General features: G+C 52.1%; 1 pseudogene; it reads right to left on the bottom strand.

Moving 5' to 3' along the window:
- Positions 1–13071: 13071 nt before the first annotated feature.
- On the bottom strand, positions 13072–15514 carry LOC134434155 (serine/threonine-protein kinase pim-1-like; annotated as a pseudogene).
- Positions 15515–17769: the final 2255 nt, after the last annotated feature.

The raw sequence follows: 17769 nt of genomic DNA, 5'->3' as shown, positions 1-17769 counted from the left end.
GCCATTTTGATTCACTCACAGGATTTGGAATTGTGGACAATGACTGCGCAGAACCCTGTGCAGTTTTTGTTTGGGGAAGCTTCAGAGGAGCTCGTTCACGGTTGCGTGGAGGTGTTTGAATTACAAACAAAGATCAGATAGGATTTAGAAGAGGAAGAGCTAGATGAAGGAGAAAAATGGTTTGTGGATGGATCAAGCAGGGTGGTTGATGGGTAAAGGAGATCAGGATACGCAGTCATGGATGGACAAACGGGAAAAGTGATTGAAGCAGGTTCCCTGAGTGCGGGTTGGTCAGCACAGGCTTGTGAACGGTATGCAGTTCTGAGAGCCTGGAAAGGAATGAAGGGGAAGAAGGGAACAGTTTTTACAGACTCTAGGTATGCCTCTGGGGTGATTCACACATTTGGGAAAATCTAGGAAGAAAGGGGGTTGATCAACACACGGGGCAAAGGACTGATGCATGGACAACTGATCCAGCAAATTTTGGAAGCAATAAGAGGGCCGGAGGAAATTTCAGTTTTCCAAGTGAAGGGACACCAGGCAGGGATGCAGTTCCGAACACGGGAAACAATTTGGCAGACCAGGAAGCCAAGACTGCAGCACTGATGACGGTAAGTACCCTGGAGATGGAAGGGATCAAGGTCCCAGACAACCCTCCTCAACCCTCCCAAAATGAGATTGAAAGCTATGAGAAGACTGGGGGAAAACTGGAGGAAGGAAAGTGGAATTTACGAGATGGGAGAGAACTAGTCTCTAAAGGTTTTACCAGAAGGATTTTGAGGAAACTGCACCAGCAAACACACTGAGGGGCAAAGACCCTGGCAGAACAATTTTTGAAATTTTTCAGGTGCAGGGAAATTTACGAATTGGCCAAACAAGAGGTACAAGGATGCCTGATTTACCAGAAATTAACAAGACTAAGGCCATCCTGGGGAGTCACCCCATCGCGTATCGACGATTTGAAAGGATTCAAGTCAATTTCACTGAATTGCCCAAAGTGAGGATGTTCAAATTTGTGCTTGTGATCGTGGACAAATTGACCCATTGGGTGGAAGCTTTCCCCAGTCCACAGACAATGGCTCAGACAGTGTCCAGGAAATTGCTGGAGGAAATTGTGTCCTGATATGAGGTGGTGAATTGCATTGATTAGGACCAAGGAACTCATTTTACGTCAAAAATTATTAAGCAGATGGCAGAGGCACTAGGCATTCGGTGGGAATACCACACTCCGTGGCATCCCCAGAGCTCAGGATAGGTGGAAAGGATGAATCAGATCTTGAAAGCACAGTTGTGTAAATTAATTTTAGAAACTCGGATGTCCTGGCCGAAATGCCTACCTTTAGCCTTGCTTATTATCAGGAAAATGCCTCATTCAGAGACAGGGCTCTCACCCTTCGAGATGCTATATGAAATGCCATATAAACATGGGATGCCAGTGGGACACCCCAGACTTGAGGACAGCCAGATTCAACTGTATTTGGTTGTGATACACAAAAACTTACAGGAACTGAGGAAACAAGGGATAGTATCTCAGAGTGCTCCTCTGGGATTTGCTATCCACAAAATTCAACTGGATGACAGAGTGCTTGTGAAAGTGTGGAAAGCTGTACCCCTCTCTCCTCACTGGGAAAGTCCTTTTCTTGTGCTCCTGACAACAGACACGGCCATTTGGATGGCAGAGAAAAGCTGGACACACGCATCTAGGGTGAAGAAAGTCGAACACCAGGAGGAAGCGCCCAAGTGGTGGGTCACTTCTTCCCCAGGCGACTTGAAACTCAAACTCCAACGTCATTGTAAATGACCAACGGTGAGTGGATAGGTTGTATACTGTCTGACTGTGTATGCTATCCGTTTGTACATTTCAAATGTGAATATTGTCAGGAGGTGTTTGTAGTACACTGTAGAAGGGGGCAGAGGCCGAAGGGGTTGTGCACTCAGTGTCTGAAGAAGGAGCTTGAGCTGACTGACCAAATCCTAACCCTAGCCACAAGCCTAGGAATCATTGACTTAGATTTACAGGAGTGGTTTCAGATTTTTCAGAACAGGGTGCATGGAAATCTTAGATCAAAGGCAGAGGTTCTGGATGTGGAGTGCTGGAAATCAATCAAGGTACCGTGCAGCTCGGATGCTGTCAAGGTTTCACAGTGAGGCGCCTTTAAAAGGAGGTATGCGGCTAGGTCAGAGAATGTGTTCCCCGAAGAATACTCCTGCTGCCGTGAAGATGGTCTTCCTTGCAGCTGATGGCACCCCAGGGGGCGGAGGGAAAGGCAGAGGAGTATGCCTGGTGGGAATCCTGATTGGCCTGAGCCTAGTCGTGTGCGGGATGCAGAGTCTGCACACTGAGGTCACAATGAGAGGCGTAAATGAGAGCTCTGCAGATGAGTGTGGAAGTTGCTCTCAGATGGTCCGAGTTGAGCAAGGGGACGGGAACCCCTCAGCATACCAAGCCCCGGAGGAGTGCATCAAGGAGCCTGGCAGGTACTGTTGGAGAAACGGCATGAGGGTCAAATTATGTAAATTGGACAGAGGGATTTGGTGTATCCATCCCAAGGCAGGGTCAAGGAACAGGCAGTCAGACAAGCACAAACATCAGATACGGAGAAGGAATGCAGAAATAATGTCAATCCCTATTTGCAACCAATGTAATCGAACAATGTGGGTTGGGGGAAAAACGGAATCGATTTTTGTAGCGTATCACCAGGTGAACCCATTGTGTTATGACAATGCAAGGCTAGGGATATGCATGATGAATGGGAAAATGTATTGGATGGGAAGAAATGTTAAATTTGATAGCAAGTTTACCTTGTGCAGGGAACCAATCATATTGGATTTGGCACAGGCAAATGATGATAGGGTGTGCCTGCAATATGACAGGGTTTCTGCTTCGTGAAAAAAAAGATGGTGAGGATCCTGAGGGAAGAATGAGGGAGATCACTCAGGAATTGAAGAGAAGGGGGTCAGAACTGAGGAAGAAATGAATTGAACAGAAAAGCTTAAAACTCCAGGAGAACAGTATTAATTACTTGAGAAACAATACGCTGATGGGGAATTACCTTAGGAACCTATTACCTAAATAGGAACATATTTATTGATTTGATGCAATAAATAGCAACTCTGATTTGTGGGAGGCTGAAGTCAGCAGAAAAATGGCCATGGAAAGGGGAAGGTTTGGCTCCAGAACAGCCTCTGAAATGGGACAATTCATGGGTCTCAAAATTGGCACAGAGGCCTGAGGGGTGGATTTTGGACCAGAGGGTGATTGGAACCATGTTTTATCAGTCAGGAAGGAAAGGAATATACTGAGGTGGTGGAATACACTCCGTGTATAATTACTCTAACAGTAAATTCAAACAATAAGGGCAAGGTTGGGCAACTAGAACCCCCTCCAGGGTACTGAAGTCAGAAAAATGAGACCAATTGTGAATGGAACAGAAAGATAGGACTTTGCTGGGTCAAAAATCCGGGAGCCAACCCTTACCAATACTTGGAGGGCCTGAGAGAATACTGGGGATACCCAGGGAGAATAAACCTTAGATGGAAAGCCCCGGATGGAATTTATTGGATTTGCAGGAAAAAGGCATACAATGAGTTACCCCCGAGGTGGAAGGGATCATGCACTCTGGGCATGATCCGGCCAGTCTTCTTTACTCTCCCTCGAACGAAAAGTAACCTACTAGGGGCTCCTCTGTATGAGACCCTGAGGAGGGAGAGAAGAAGTCTGAAAAAGATGATGCCTGTCTTAAGTGGCAAACAAACTTGGGGGGAGGAAGAGTGGCTGGCTGCAATAATAATTGATTATTATGGGTCGGCCACGTGGTCCATAAGCTCAAGATGGAAGCTACGGGTATAGGACTCTAATTTATCTACTGAACTGGCTGATTCGGCTGCAGGCAGTGGTAGAAATTGTATCAAATCACACCTCTGAGGCCCTGGATTTACTTAGTCGGCAGCACACCCAGGTAAGGGCATTTTTGTACCAAAATCAAATAGTTTTAGACTATTTGCTGGCCAAAGAAGGGGGAATGTGTGGAAAATTCAATGAATCGGAATGTTGTATTGAAATTGATGATTATGGGGAAACCATAAGAGGATTGGCAGCCGAAATTAAGAAGGTGGCCCATGTCCCAGTCCAAAAATGGAATTCAATTTTACAATTATCCAGGTGGGACAGATGATTTGATGAGGCCTGGTGGAACAAAATAATATTCTTTGTCCTGTGTTCAGTAGCAGGAATCCCATTTCTCCCGTTTCTAATTCCTTGTTCCTAGATTGCCATTGTGAGTCAGAGAGGAGCAGAGGGAGGAGCTTCCTGAGTTGCTGTTGAGTGGCTGATTATAAGAGGTGTCTGGGGAGCGCGGAAACCTGGAGCGCAGCGAACAGGAGTGGGCAAACAGGGGTATGGTGAGTCTCTGGGGCATATATGAGGCAGTTTGCGTGGCAATTCACGCAGGCAGGGCTGCCAGCTTTCTTGCTAGTAAGGAGTCCTCTGTGCTGTTTGAGGTCTTTTTGCTGCCTAGTTGTGTTTGAGGTGTTTGTCAATGGTTTCTACATGGTCTAAAACTGTGGCTGGTATAAGTGACCAAGTTGAGCCCTCCAAAAAGCATGTGTCTGTACAGACCCATCCATGCCCAGAGTTTTTGTGCTTATCGGTGGTTTCAGGGAGTCTTGTGGAGGAGATCTGCCTGCGGTATGAACAAGTGAATGACCTTCTTTCACTGGTGGCTGAGCTTAGGGAGGAAGTTGAAAGGTTAAGGAGTATCAGGGAAAGTGAAAGGGAAATAGACTGGTGGAGTTCAGCCCTACCATCTTTAAGGGAGGCTTCTGACCAAGAGACTGAGGACTTATATGCCTGCCCCTCTCAGGCAATAGAAGGGCACCTGGTAGATGAAGAGGAGTGGAAATGGGTCCCCATTCGGGGAGGTTATAACAAAAAGTCGTCCCCATCCCCATCATCCAACCAGGTACCACTTCAGAATAGATATGAGGTCCTAGATCTAGAAACCCAACTAGATGATTTAGGAGAAAATTGTCTGCCCAGTGAACCCCCCAATTATGATTCATCTGCAAGACGGATCACTACCTCTAACATCAAGAAAAAAAGAAGGGTAATCGTAATAGGTGATTCCCTTCTGAAGGGAACTGAGGGCCCCATATGTTGACCAGACCCATCCCACAGGGAGGTCTGTTGCCTCCCTGGGGCCTGGGTGCAAAATATCACTGAGAGACTTCCTGGGCTGATTCAGTCCTCTGATTATTACCCACTGCTGATACTCCAGGCTGGCAGTGATGAGATTGATAAAAGTGTCAAGGCAATTAGAAAGGACTTCAGGGTACTGGGTCAGGTAGTTGATAGGGCAGGAGCACAGGTAGTGTTCTGCTCAGTCCCTTTGGTAGTGGAGGAAAATGATGAAAGAAACAGGAGAATCTGCATCATCAACAAGTGGCTTAAGGGTTGGTGTCACCGGCAAAATTTTGGATTCTTTGATCATGGGGAAACTTTTACAGCATCTTCTCTGCTGGAACCAGATGGGGTACACCTCTCTGTTAAGGGCAAAAGGTTTTTAGCTCATGAACTGGCAGACCTCATTGAGAGGGCTTTAAACTAGGTTTGAAGGGGGAAGTGGAAGAAGCTGAGCTAACTGGAAGCAGGCCCAAGAGTTGCAAGGCTAAGTTAGGGCTGAAGTCAGTAGCCCAGCTGAGGTGTGTGTATACCAATGCATGCAGTTTGGGCAACAAACAAGAAGAGCTGGAGGCCATGGTGCAACTGCAGAGCTATGATGTAGTTGCCATCACTGAAACATGGTGGGATGACTCGCATAACTGAAGTACTGCACTGGATGGATACCAGCTCTTCAGAAGAGACAGGAAAGGAAGAAAAGGTGGAGGAGTGGCCCTTTATATTAAGCAGACTTTCGATGCCATGGAAATTGAAACTAAGGCAGATGGAGTTGAATGTCTATGTGTAAGAATTAAGGGGAAGGCCAACAAGGCTGACACCCTACTGGGAGTCTGTTATCATCCACCCAACCAGGAAGAAGGGGTAGATGACTTATTCTATAAGCAGCTAGGTAATGTTTCAAGATCATCAGCCCTTGTTCTTGTAGGTGACTTCAACCTACCAGACATCTGCTGGGAACTTAATACAGCAATAAAGAGGCAGTCCAGGAAATTCTTAGAATGTGTGGAGGACAACTTTTTGTCGCAGCTGGTGAGTGAACCCACCAGGGGAGGAACTATGTTAGAACTGTTTGCAAATAGAGATGGGCTGGTGGGAGATGTAGTGGTTGGAGGTCACTTGGGGCAGAGTGATCATGAAATAATAGAGTTCTCAATATTTGGTGAAGTCACGAAGAGCACCAGTAAAACTCTTGCATTGGACTTCCGGAGGGCAGACTTTGGCCTGTTTAGGAGACTTATTCAGAGTGTCCCTTGGGAAGCAGCCCTTAAAAACAAAGGAGTTCAGGAAGGGTGGGCATGCCTCAAAACAGACATCTTGAGGGCACAGGAACAGACTATCCCTGTGTGCCGAAAGATCAGTCAATGGGGTAAACGTCCAGCCTGGCTGGGCAGGGAGGTTTTGGAGGAACTCAGGAATAAAAAGAGGATGTATCAGAGTTGGAAGGAGGGTCAGGTCTCTAAGGAAATACTCAAGAAGGCTGCTAGACCATGCAGAAAAAAAATCAGGGAGGCCAAAGCTCAGTTTGAACTTAGAATGGTGACTTCTGAAAAGGATAATAAAAAATGTTTTTATAAACACAATAATGCTAGAAGGAAGGGTAAGACCAGCCTTTGTTCTTTATTGGACAAGGGAGGGAACTTAGTATCTGAAGATGAGGAGAAGGCAGAAGTGCTTAATGCCTACTTTGCCGCAGTTTTTAGTGGGAAGATGACTTGCCCTCAAGACACCTGCCCGCCTAGGCTGGTTGGTGGTGTCAGGGAGCAGAATGGTCCCCACATTATCCAAGAGGAGGCTGTCATAGAACTACTGAAATGCTTGGATGTTCATAAATCTATGGGACCAGACGGGATCCACCCCAGGGTAATGAGAGAGCTGGCAAATGAGCTTGCAAAGCCACTCTCCATCATTTACCAACAGTGTTGGCTCACTGGTGAGGTTCTGGATGACTGGAAGCTGGCCAATGTGATACCCATTCACAAAAAGGGTGCAAAAGAGGATCCTGGTAATTATAGACCAGTCAGCCTGACCTCAGTACCTGGCGAAATAATGGATCAGTAAATATTAAGTGCCATCACATAGAATTGACAGGATGGCCAGGTATCAGACCCAGTCAGCATGGGTTTAGGAGGGGTAGATCATGTTTAACCAACCTGGTCACCTTTTATGACCAGGTAACCCGCCTAGTGGATGCAGGGAACGCTGTAGGTGCTGTTTATTTGGATTTCAGCAAGGCCTTTGACACTGTCTCCCACAGCATACTCCTAGACAAGCTGGCAGGCCATGGCTTGGACAGGAACACTCTGCTGAGTTAGAAACTAGCTGCATGGCCGGGCCCAGAGAGTGGTGGTGAATGGTGCTGCATCCAGCTGGTGGCCAGTCACGAGTGGTGTCCCTCAGGGGTCTGTGCTGGGGCCAGTTCTGTTTAATACTTTTATTGATGACATGGATGAGGGTTTAGAGTCTTTCATTAGCAAATTTGCAGATGACACTAAACTGGGAACGTGTGTTGATCTGTTAGAGGGACAGAGGGCTTTGCAGAGGGACTTTGAACAGTTGGATGGATGGGCAGAATCTAATGGGATGAAGTTCAGTAAGTCCATGTGCTGAGTCCTGCACTTTGGCCACAATAACCCCCCTACAATGTTCCAAGCTGGGGGCGGTGTGGCTGGACAGTGCTCAGGTGGAAAGGGACCTGGGGGTGCTGGTGACAGTCGGCTGAACACAAGCCAGCAGTGTGCCCAGGTGGCCAAGAAGGCCAATGGCATCCTGGCCAGTATCAGGAATGATGTGGCCAACAGGAACAGGGAGGTCATTCTTCCCCTGTACTCAGCACCGGTGAGGCCTCACCCGGAGTATCGCGTCCAGTTCTGGGCCCCTCAGTTTAGGAGGAACGTTGAGATGCTTGAGCGAGTCCAAAGGAGAGCAACGAGGCTGGTGAGGGGCTTGGAGCACAAGCCATATGAAGAGCGACTGAGGGAGCTGGGGTTGTTCAGCCTGGAGAAAAGGAGACTCAGAAGTGACCTTATCACTCTCTTCCTGAAGGGTGGCTGTGGTGAGCTGCGGGTTGGTCTCTTTCTCCGGGCAACAACAGACAGAACAAGAGGACACAGTCTCAAGTTGCGCCAAGGGAGATACAGGCTAGAATTAAGGAGGAAGTTTTTTACAGAAAGAGTGGTCAAATACTGGAATCATCTACCCAGGGAGGTGGTGGAGTCACCATCCCTCGATGCGTTTAAAAAGACTGGATGTGGCACTTGGTGCACTGATCTAGTTGAGGTATTAGAACATGGGATGGACTCGATGATCTTAAAGGTCTCTTCCAGCCTAGAAATTCTGTGATTCTGTGATTCTGTTCTATTAGACTGATTAATTCCGTGGTACGGGGTATGCAGATAGCAATAGTACCCATGGACCCAGAGTTGGCTTCTGGAAACAACACATCCAAGATCATGAGCTTGGGAGAGGGAAAGGGTGCAAGCAACGCTGCCGAATTCTTGGCAAAATTTGAAAAACAGGTCAAAACTAGTTTGAACAATAATACTGGTTATCAGGGAATCCCACAAGGAGAACATGGAATAAGGATCTAATAAAGTTTTTCTCTTTGTAGGAGACACTTAAAGGTGGAGGGTAGAAGTAGAGAATCAAAGAATGTATTTTATAAAGATTGTGAAATCCAAATGTGTCTCTGCCCACACACAGCCTTAGAGAGGATGCCTATTCAGATTCTAAGGATTCCCAGACAGGGCTAAGATAACGATCAACACTTTAGCGTAAAAATACACACTTCCAGGAGATTATCACTGGTATCTGGAGTCCTCGGAAACTGCCTAAGAGCAATCATCGTCCTGCAGATAACATCAATCAAGATAGCCACGCCAAGAACATACATGTGAATACATTACTTCCCCAAACGCAATCAACGCTGGCGATCAACCAGGACACAGCCTTTATCCAGCTCTGCACAGTGAAAGACCTAAACTATGAATGTGAAGAGCTGCAAAAGAAATTAGGACTCCTTCGCCTTGGGCAAATAAACTGTGTAAAATCTCATTGCTGGAAGTGACTCTCATGAACGGGGGGGGTGGATCTGATGTGATAGAGGTCGGATCCAGAGGTTTACCCAGCACCGATCCCGGGCTCAACGCTGTCTCTTTGGCTGTGATGGTTTTGAGGATCGTATTTTGGGCACATGAAGATAAGAAAAATATTTTTGCATTTTTGATAATCTGGCTTTCAATTGATCATTTATAGCAGGGCTGATCCCCTTGGTCCCTGCTCCCTCCTGGCAATGGCAAGAGCTGGCTGGGATGGCCCTTGCGGGGGGCTCTCCTCGGCTCATCGCAGCTCCAGCTTCTGACCGTGGCTCTGTTCTTCTCTCTTGCAGCCCTGGAATGCCTGAGGGAGGACACCAGCAGTGCCGTGTCATAGCTGGCATTTGGAACACTGCATGTCCTCCGGCCAATAACATGTGGGCAGTATTCCATCTTCCAGAGGCTGCAAGATCAGCTGCGCAGGGAATTGGAGACTCAGCCTTGTCTGTCGGGGCTTTGCTGGCTGCTCTGCAGGAGATCTTCAGAGAGCTGATCTGAGAGGCGCTCTTTGCTGGGACCACATGAGTAAGGGGGAGTTTTCCTTTTCTTTAAAATTTTTCTTTTCTTCTTTTCCATTTTTTATCTCTATTATAAATAAATAAATTTTAGAATGTGTTATGATACACAGACTGCCAGGAGCACTCTTTTGCTACCCGGGGTCTGCAGGGCAAGAGGCAGGAAAGGGTGAAAAAGGAACATTGTGCACAGCAGCACAGCAGGCTGAGGGGTGATGAGGCCCTGAAGGGGGAAAAGGATGCTTGTGCTCAGCAAGCTGCCCAGGCGTGCAGTGTTGCAAGGAAAATGGCCAGAAGCCCCTTGGCCTTTGGTGGTTCTGCTGAAGCCTTTGTGCTGGTGACAGAGTGGGTAGGCAGGGGCCAGGGCTGCAGGGATCCCTGCCAGAGCGGTGCCTGGAGATGGCCACAAGCCCTGTGCCAGGCAGGAAGCGCCATCCGTGTCCTCCTGCCCGTGTGCTGCTGGCTGCCTTGCTGAGGGCTCCCAGGTGCCTCTGGATGGGGCTGCTCTGGAGCTGCTGTGGGGCTGCGGCGCTGCTGCCGGGCAGCTTGGCCGGGTTGGGGGAGACCGTGAGGGGACAGGGCCAGGAAGGGACAAGGGGCTGGGAAACCCTGACACAACATGGCAGTGGGAAGGCACGTGGGGGATGTGTGAGGGAATGGGTGGCTGTAACGTTGGCTGGGGGGGAGTGGGTTGGAGAAGGACAGAGCACTGGCCCCGATGTCCACATGGCAAACAGAGAGCGTTTATTCTCAAGCTCTTCCTTCTAAAGGGCCTTTGAAAAACCCAGTCTGGATATTTTCATTGCTCTGATCCCTATGCCTTGTTAGATTCTGGCCAGTAAAATGCTGCAGCCCTGGGAGAGATGTGACTGGGCGAGGGCCCTGGCAGCCAAACCAGGGCTGGTACATTCACACAGCATGAGCCAGCCTGCACTGTGACACACGGCCACAGAGTACAAGGCACAGCTCTGGGTGCTGCCCAGGAACCTCAGCTCTGGGAGCACTGTCTGCCCCAAGCTCCAGGGGCTGCAGTGGGAGCCTGGCTGGGCTCTGCCCTGGGGCCATCCTGCAGGGACAGCTGGGAACAGGGAGCATTTCCTTGCCACAAATAGCCAAGCCAGGGCTGCAGGGCAGCTGCTCCAGCCTGGACTGCGCTGTTGTGTGCTGTGCTCTGGGGCTGGGGCTCCCCGCACAGGGAACTGGACTGGTGTGCCACAGGAGACTGAGAAGCTTCAGCTTCAGCCTAACTGAGGGGGGTGCATGGGCTGGGAAGAGTGGGGAGGCTCAAGGGGATTCACAGAGCTCATCCTGCTGCAAGGATGAGGAAAAAGGAGTGGGAGCTCAGCAGTGAGGAGAGCTGAGGGCTGGAGAGTGGCTCTGAATGACACTAAAATCCCACTGGACCTCTGAGACATTGCTGCTCCTCAGCCAGTGACAGGATGAGTCCCTAAGCCTGGGGCTCAGCCTTCCTTGGGGTGAGGGGCATCAAGGAAGGCAACAGTGTGATGGAGACTGCAATGGGCTGGGAACTCACTGAGGGAAAAGAGGGAGCAGTTGGGAAGTAAAAGGCAGCTGGGAGGTAGAGAACTGTTCAAAGAAGGGCTGAGCTACAGCTTCAGCAAGCTGAAAAACGTCATTTGGGGTCATCCCAGATTCATTTCAGAAGTTATTGAACAAGTTTATTTTTTGGGGGGTGTCATGTTTTCCCTTGGAGGTGTACACTCTGCAGACTTGAGCTATGCTGTGCCAAAATGCTCAAGCAAGTCTGTGCTGCAGGTCACATGATTTCTTCTTTGGCTGGCCTGGTGCTGAGCTCCAGCAGAGCCCTGGCAGAGCCCAGAGCAGCCTCAGCACCTGCAGAGCCTGGCTGCAAGCAGAGAAAGTAGAAACCGCCCGTCAGCTGAGGGCTCCTGTGCCCTTGTCCCAGCCGCCCGTGGCGCCCAGGCCGTGCTGGCCATGCTCAGAGCGGTGCCCAGAGCTGCCCATGCCTTCTTCCTTTGGCACAGAGCAGGAGGGCAGGACATGTGCCCAGCCTGCAGCCAGCCAGGGCACATCCACCTCCTCAGCAGCTGCCCAGAGCAGGATGCTCCTGTGCTCGCTGCCAGCTCCCAAAAGCTCTGATCCCACCATGTCAAGCAGACGGGGACCCACCTCACGGCATCCCCCGCTGGAAGAAAAGCTGGTCCCAAACGATGTCCTCAGCCTTCTCCAAGGGCACAGCCCATCCACGCCACAGCTGCTCCCAAGCACTTCCTGATCAAGGCTGGAGCCCACTTAGAATGATTCCCCTAGAAAAACAAATGAACAAATTATTGAAAATAGATTACAGACAAAAACATGAAACAAGAAGAAAGGTAAAAACTCTTATCTCTGTCAGGGCCTTGAGGAAGGCCCAACCCCTGCATGCCAGGGAAAAACCCAGCCACAGGTAAGGGAAGCCCACACTTTCTCCCTTCCCCCCTGCACTGCCCCCCAAAATCAGGGTGACCCCAAAGCAAACAAGGGCAGTGGAGCAGCCCAAGCCCTTCCTTGCCTGCACAGCAAAGCAGCTGTGCAGAGGTTCTGGAGCCCCACCTCTGCTCCCACCATGGGGGTTTGTTTGTGTCGGGCTAGCTGCCCCAGCCCGGGGCATGGGGGGTGCTGGGGGCTGTTGGCAGGGCCAGGAGCCCACTCCTATTTTGTACCCACCCCAGCCCATGCCCCAGCCCTGCCAAAAGCAGCTGGGCAGCCGACTGAAGGATCAGCTGCATCTGCCCCAGCAATGGGGGAACCTTTGGTTCCCAACCGGGCTGTGCAATGCCCAAATCTGGGAGCATCCCCCTGTGTGTGGACTCATCTACAAATTCCCTGTGGAGCCTGGCTTTGAAGAAGGTGCCAGAACTCAAGTCCATCATCTTCAGCTGGCCAGTGGCCAGGTCCAGGAAGAGGTTGTCATCCTTGATGTCATCCTCACTGTCCCCAGCAGCAGCAGCCCCACCTGGTACAGCTTCTCCAGGGGCTCCTTTCCCTTCCCTGGGGGCAGACCAGGCTCTCAGGGCTCTGCCCAGGGCCCCAGCTGTCAGGGAACCAGGACAAGCAAAACCAGCTTGGATGGCGGCCACCAGTGCTGGGCAGAGCAGCTCAGCTCCAGCACAAGGGCTGTGTGTTCCCATCTGATGAGCCCTGGGCAGTGACACAGGCAGGACAAAAAGTCTGGGTTCCTTTGCTCATTATCGCCAAGACATGTGTGCACCTGTACATTGCCAGGGCCCTGCATCACAGTGTGCCTGTGGCTCTCTCCCTTCTTCTACGGCAGATAAATATCCTGCATCCAAGGATGACAGAACAGCTCCTCTAATGAGGGCCTTTCCAAGTCCAGCATGGATAAACACTGCCTGATCAGATCTTGGCACTCTGGCAGAGAAACCAGAAACCACTGGGCAGTTGGAGAAGGCTCCTGTTGGCTTTGTCCCACTATTCCCATGCCCAGGCCGTGCTGGATGTGCTCAAAGCTGGGCCTGAACTTTCCCATCAATTCCCTGTTTTGGAGGAGAGCAGGACATGTGCCACCTCCTCAGCAGCTGCCAGTGCAGGATGCTCACAAGCCCGCTGCTGGCTCCCAGCACTGGGATTCCCCCCGTGCCCAGAGAAGAGGATCCACCTAGAGAGAGCCCTTGTGGCCGTGAGAGCTGATGGTCCCAGCTGATGTTCTGGCCCCTCCTGAAAGGGTGCTCCCCGCAGACCATCTGGTGCAGCAGGATGCCCAGGGACCAGATGGTAGCTGGCTTGCCATAGTACCGGCCAAAGTGGCTCCATTCCGGGGGGCTATATGACCGTGTTCCTATGGAATACAGATGGAGTTCATCAGGGGGATGCTGCTGCTCCCAGAGCCTGGCCCCAGCATCCCTGGGCATGTGGGGGCTGCCCCAGTGGCACACAGGGTGACCCACTGCCCTCTCACCAGCACCTGGGACTTGTGTACAGACTTGGGGTTGGAAAAGAAGCCACTGGTGATGGAAGAGGAAAGTGGAAACCATGGCAAGGCCTGACCATGACAAGGAGGAACCCACTCAGTGCTGGGAAAAACCATGCCTTCATCCTCCCTATCTGCATTGCAGCAAAAAACATTATGAACCCAAAACAAACCAGGTGAGTGAAGCAGTCCAAGCCCTTTCTCACCTGCACACCAAACCGGCTGGGGCACATATTCTGCCCCTGCCTCTCTGCTACCCCCACCAATGGGTGTTTTTGTTGGGCTGCCTGCCCCAGCCCCAGTTCTGGGCACAGTGGTGGGCAAAGGCTGCCACCACAGCTGGAAGTTGTCTCCCCACTCAGCCCTGCTCAAAAGCACTCAGCTGAAATCTCAGTGCCATGAAGGGCAGCAAAAGGGGGAATCCCCACTGCCACAGCCAGCTTGGGCTGTGAGATATTGGGCCATGAGATGCCGGGACAGGGAGCACACCCCTGCATGGGCTCACCTGCAAAGTGAGTGTAGGCTGTGTCTTGCAGGTAGATGCCACAGCCAAAGTTGATCAATTTTGCCTGGCTGGTGTCCAGGTCAAGCAGGATGTTCTCTGGTTTGATGTCCCTGTGCAGGACCCCGCAGCTGCTGCAGTGCCGCACGGCCTCCAGCACCTGGCGGAACAGCTCCTGCGCCTCCTCCTGGGGCAGGAACCGCCGTGCCCGAATGAAACGCTGCAAGTCCTGAGAGCACTCTGGGTGCTCCAGCACCATCACAATGTTGTTGGGGATCTCAACAACAGCAGCTGGACCACACCAGGGAAGCCAGTGGACACCTTGGCCAGCAGCACTATCTCCAGGGGTGCGCTGGTGCCGTCAGGCTGCGGGAGGAGCATGATGCCGTCAGTGGGGCTGATGCTGTGCCGTGGCTCGGGGAGCCCTCATCCAGCCCGGGATGCTCTGCGCCCTGCGCTGGCCCCACGCCCGCTCTCCCTCGGGGTGTCCTGGCAGCTCCCACCCTGCCGGATCTCGGCTCATCCCCAGCCGGCAGCCCCAGCTTCTGCTGCTGGTCCCGCTCACTCACCAGCTCGCCCCAGTGCCGGACGCGGTTCCGTGGCACCCTTTTGATGGCCACCTGCAAGCCAAGAGCAGCAGCGGGGTGAGCTCGCCGCCCGCCCTGCCCAGCCCCATCCTCCCTCCGCCTCCTCCGCCTGCACCGGCCGCCGGCCACCGCTCACCGGGGTGCCCTCCGAGAGCCGCGTGGCTGCGAAGACGCTGCCAAAGCCGCCGCGCCCCAGCAGCAAGCCCAGCCTGTCCTGCTCTTTCAGGCCCTGCTGCGCCTTCCCTGCGACCAGGACGCGGCGGTCAGCGCTCGGCCCGGGGCCAGCAACGGCGCCCGAGCGCCCCTCACCCGCCCCGGGCCGGCCATGCCCAGGCGTTCGCTCTTCGGAACGCGGCACGGGAGGCTCGGGGCCGGCGGCCGCGCTGCCGAGCGGCGGAGCTCGGGCCGGGGGAGCCGCAGCGGAGGCGGCGGGAGTGGCCGTGCCGCGTGTGTGCTCCGCGGGCCCCGGGAGGAGCCGGGGCCGGGTTTGGGGCCGGGCTCAGGCCAGGCGGAGGCAAAGGAAGGCGATGCCGCCCCAGCCCCAGGCACTGATGCCCGCCCAGCAGCGCCACCGCAGGCACGGCCAGAGCTGGCCCGAGGCGAGACCACAGCGGGGTGGCCGGGGCTGGGCACCGGGCAGCCCTGCCCGGGGTCAGGGGTGGGCCGGGGGTATGGCCCGGCCAGGCATGGGGAGAGAGACTGGGAGAGGAGGGGACACCGGGAAAGGAAGAGTGGGAGAGGGTGCGGGACTCTGGGAGAGGGAGAGGAGAAGCGTGAGGGAGTCGACAAAGGCGCTTCTTTCGGGTTTTTTTGCTGTTTTTGCTGCTTTCCCTGCCGATGCTGCTGCTGCTGCTGCTGCCGCCGCTGCAACTGAAGCTCTGGGGCCGTTTGTCCCTGTGTCTGTTTGTCCGTAGCCCGCTCGCTCCTGCGCTGAGCCCGCACTCCCTGGGGGTCGCCCCTGAGCCTGTCCAAACATGGGAACTTTGCTGTGTTCAGCCAAGACCCAGAGTCTGGACTCAAGGCAGCGGCACAGGAATCCCCTCGGTCACTGCTGTGCATTTTCCCTGCTGAGGGTCAAACACTATTGGAGCCTGTTCCCTGAACTCATAATTTTTACCTGACCCATGCACTGCATTTACCTGAACAGCACTGCTTTCCATAAAAAAAAAAAAAACAAAACAAAAAACAAACAAACAAAAAAAAAAAAAAAACAGGGGAAGGCAAACTGTGCATATCTCATGGTATTTTAGTGTCTAAAACATGCCAAGTCATGGATCTTAGAGGTGAGATCCATTTGGAATTAATAGACTTCCTAACAAGTCCATTTTCATCCCAGATTCCGCATGAAATGGGAACCCTGAGCTTGTGGAAGTGCCTGAAAGATGCCCTGTTCCTGTGCAGGGACACTGAGGCTGAAGCAGGAGCCTGAGCTCTCTCTGGGGCAGCCTCCTCCCAGCTGGAATTTGTGCCGTGCTGGGAAAGGAGGAGGAGGGGGAGAGCGCTGGCGCTGTGTGGCAGGAGCAGGAGGTTTGGGCCGCAGGACATTCTGTCTGCGCCGCTGCCCCGCAATGGGCGGCCGTACCCGGCGCTCTGGGCCTGGCCCCACGTGCGCTGAGCTCCCGACACTGCAGGAGCTCCCCGGGCTGGGCTCAGCTTCCCGCTGGGCCTGGGCAGCAGGCTGGGCTCCAGCTGGGATCAGCAGCAGCTGGAAATACCTCTGCACATCTCCATTTGCTGCTGCTGCTTGGAAGAAGCGATGGAGAGAGTCAAGAGGTTCTGTGTTCTCTTTCTCCTGGTGGATTTTTTCATTTGATTTGACTCTCAAGAGGCAATTTCTGTGATGGCCTCTGTCAGTTGATTCTATTTCAGCAGTGGCAACAGGGCTGTGTTTGAGCACTGCAAATGTTGCCTGTGTGGCTTTAATTCTCCTTGACTTTGTGCTCAGGGATTTGTGAGCATTTCAAGATCTGCTAATCCTGATGCCTGGGACCAAAAGCCTGACTTCAGCTATTGCTGGCCACGGGCTATGTACAAATCACCAACAGGACGAGACTGCTGAGGAACGTGTATCGAGCTGTTTATTTTCCAGCATCAGTCTCATTGCATGGTTATGACAATGGGAAGATGCCAGCACCTCGTGTCCTTGGCAGCAGACAAAGAACTTAATGCTACAACTTAGTTGAAAAGTTTTTTGACCAATCACAAAAAGAAAAAGCATATTGACAGTAGTTCTATCCAACCACTGCAAGCACAGGTTCCTTTGGTTAAAACAATGGTTGCTTGTTTTGTATACAATACCTGCTTGTGAGCCTTTAAACACAATGCACAGATCTCCATTATTAAGCTTAGAACTTCCTAATATCTCTGTGGCTTAGGGATTTATTCTAGACAAGCGTTAATACACCAACCATTGTTCTATTTGTCCTTACTTTCTACTTCTAATATAACTTTTCTGCTAACAAATCTTATGGCTACCGCTTAGCTCTAATCACAGTTCTGCTGTCTCTGAGGCCCGCCTTTTGCAGGTTTCCCAAAACCCTCTGATTTTAAGGATTCCCACATTCACCATCATGAAAGTGCTCAGGGTAGAGCTGATCAAAAAAGGCAATTGCAGTTTAACAGATAAATTTCAAGTGGCAAGCAGAAGAGTGGCAAGAGCAGCCAGGATCTCCAATTCACAAGGCAAAGGCAGCAGCAGCCTCCTGCTGTCACCTCAGGGTGAGTAAAACAGTGCTGAAAACAGCGCTGGAACCCGATCCTTTCTTCCTCTGAGGGCTGGCTCGGGGCAGCACAGTCGGGCCCTGAGCAGTCAGGGCTGTGTGTGGGTGCTGGTTGGTCTGCTCCAGAATTGAGCTGGAAAAAGCCCTTGGGAGCCGAGGCAGGAGCAGGTGGGAAGGGGCCGGCACTGCTGCTGCTCCTGGCCGGGAGCCCCGGCTAGGCCGG

The sequence above is a fragment of the Melospiza melodia genome, unplaced genomic scaffold, assembly GCF_035770615.1.
Source record: "Melospiza melodia melodia isolate bMelMel2 unplaced genomic scaffold, bMelMel2.pri scaffold_32, whole genome shotgun sequence".
Classification (NCBI taxonomy): domain Eukaryota; kingdom Metazoa; phylum Chordata; class Aves; order Passeriformes; family Passerellidae; genus Melospiza; species Melospiza melodia.
Note: the sequence above shows the minus strand (reverse complement) of the source record. Positions and strands in the feature narration are given on the sequence as shown.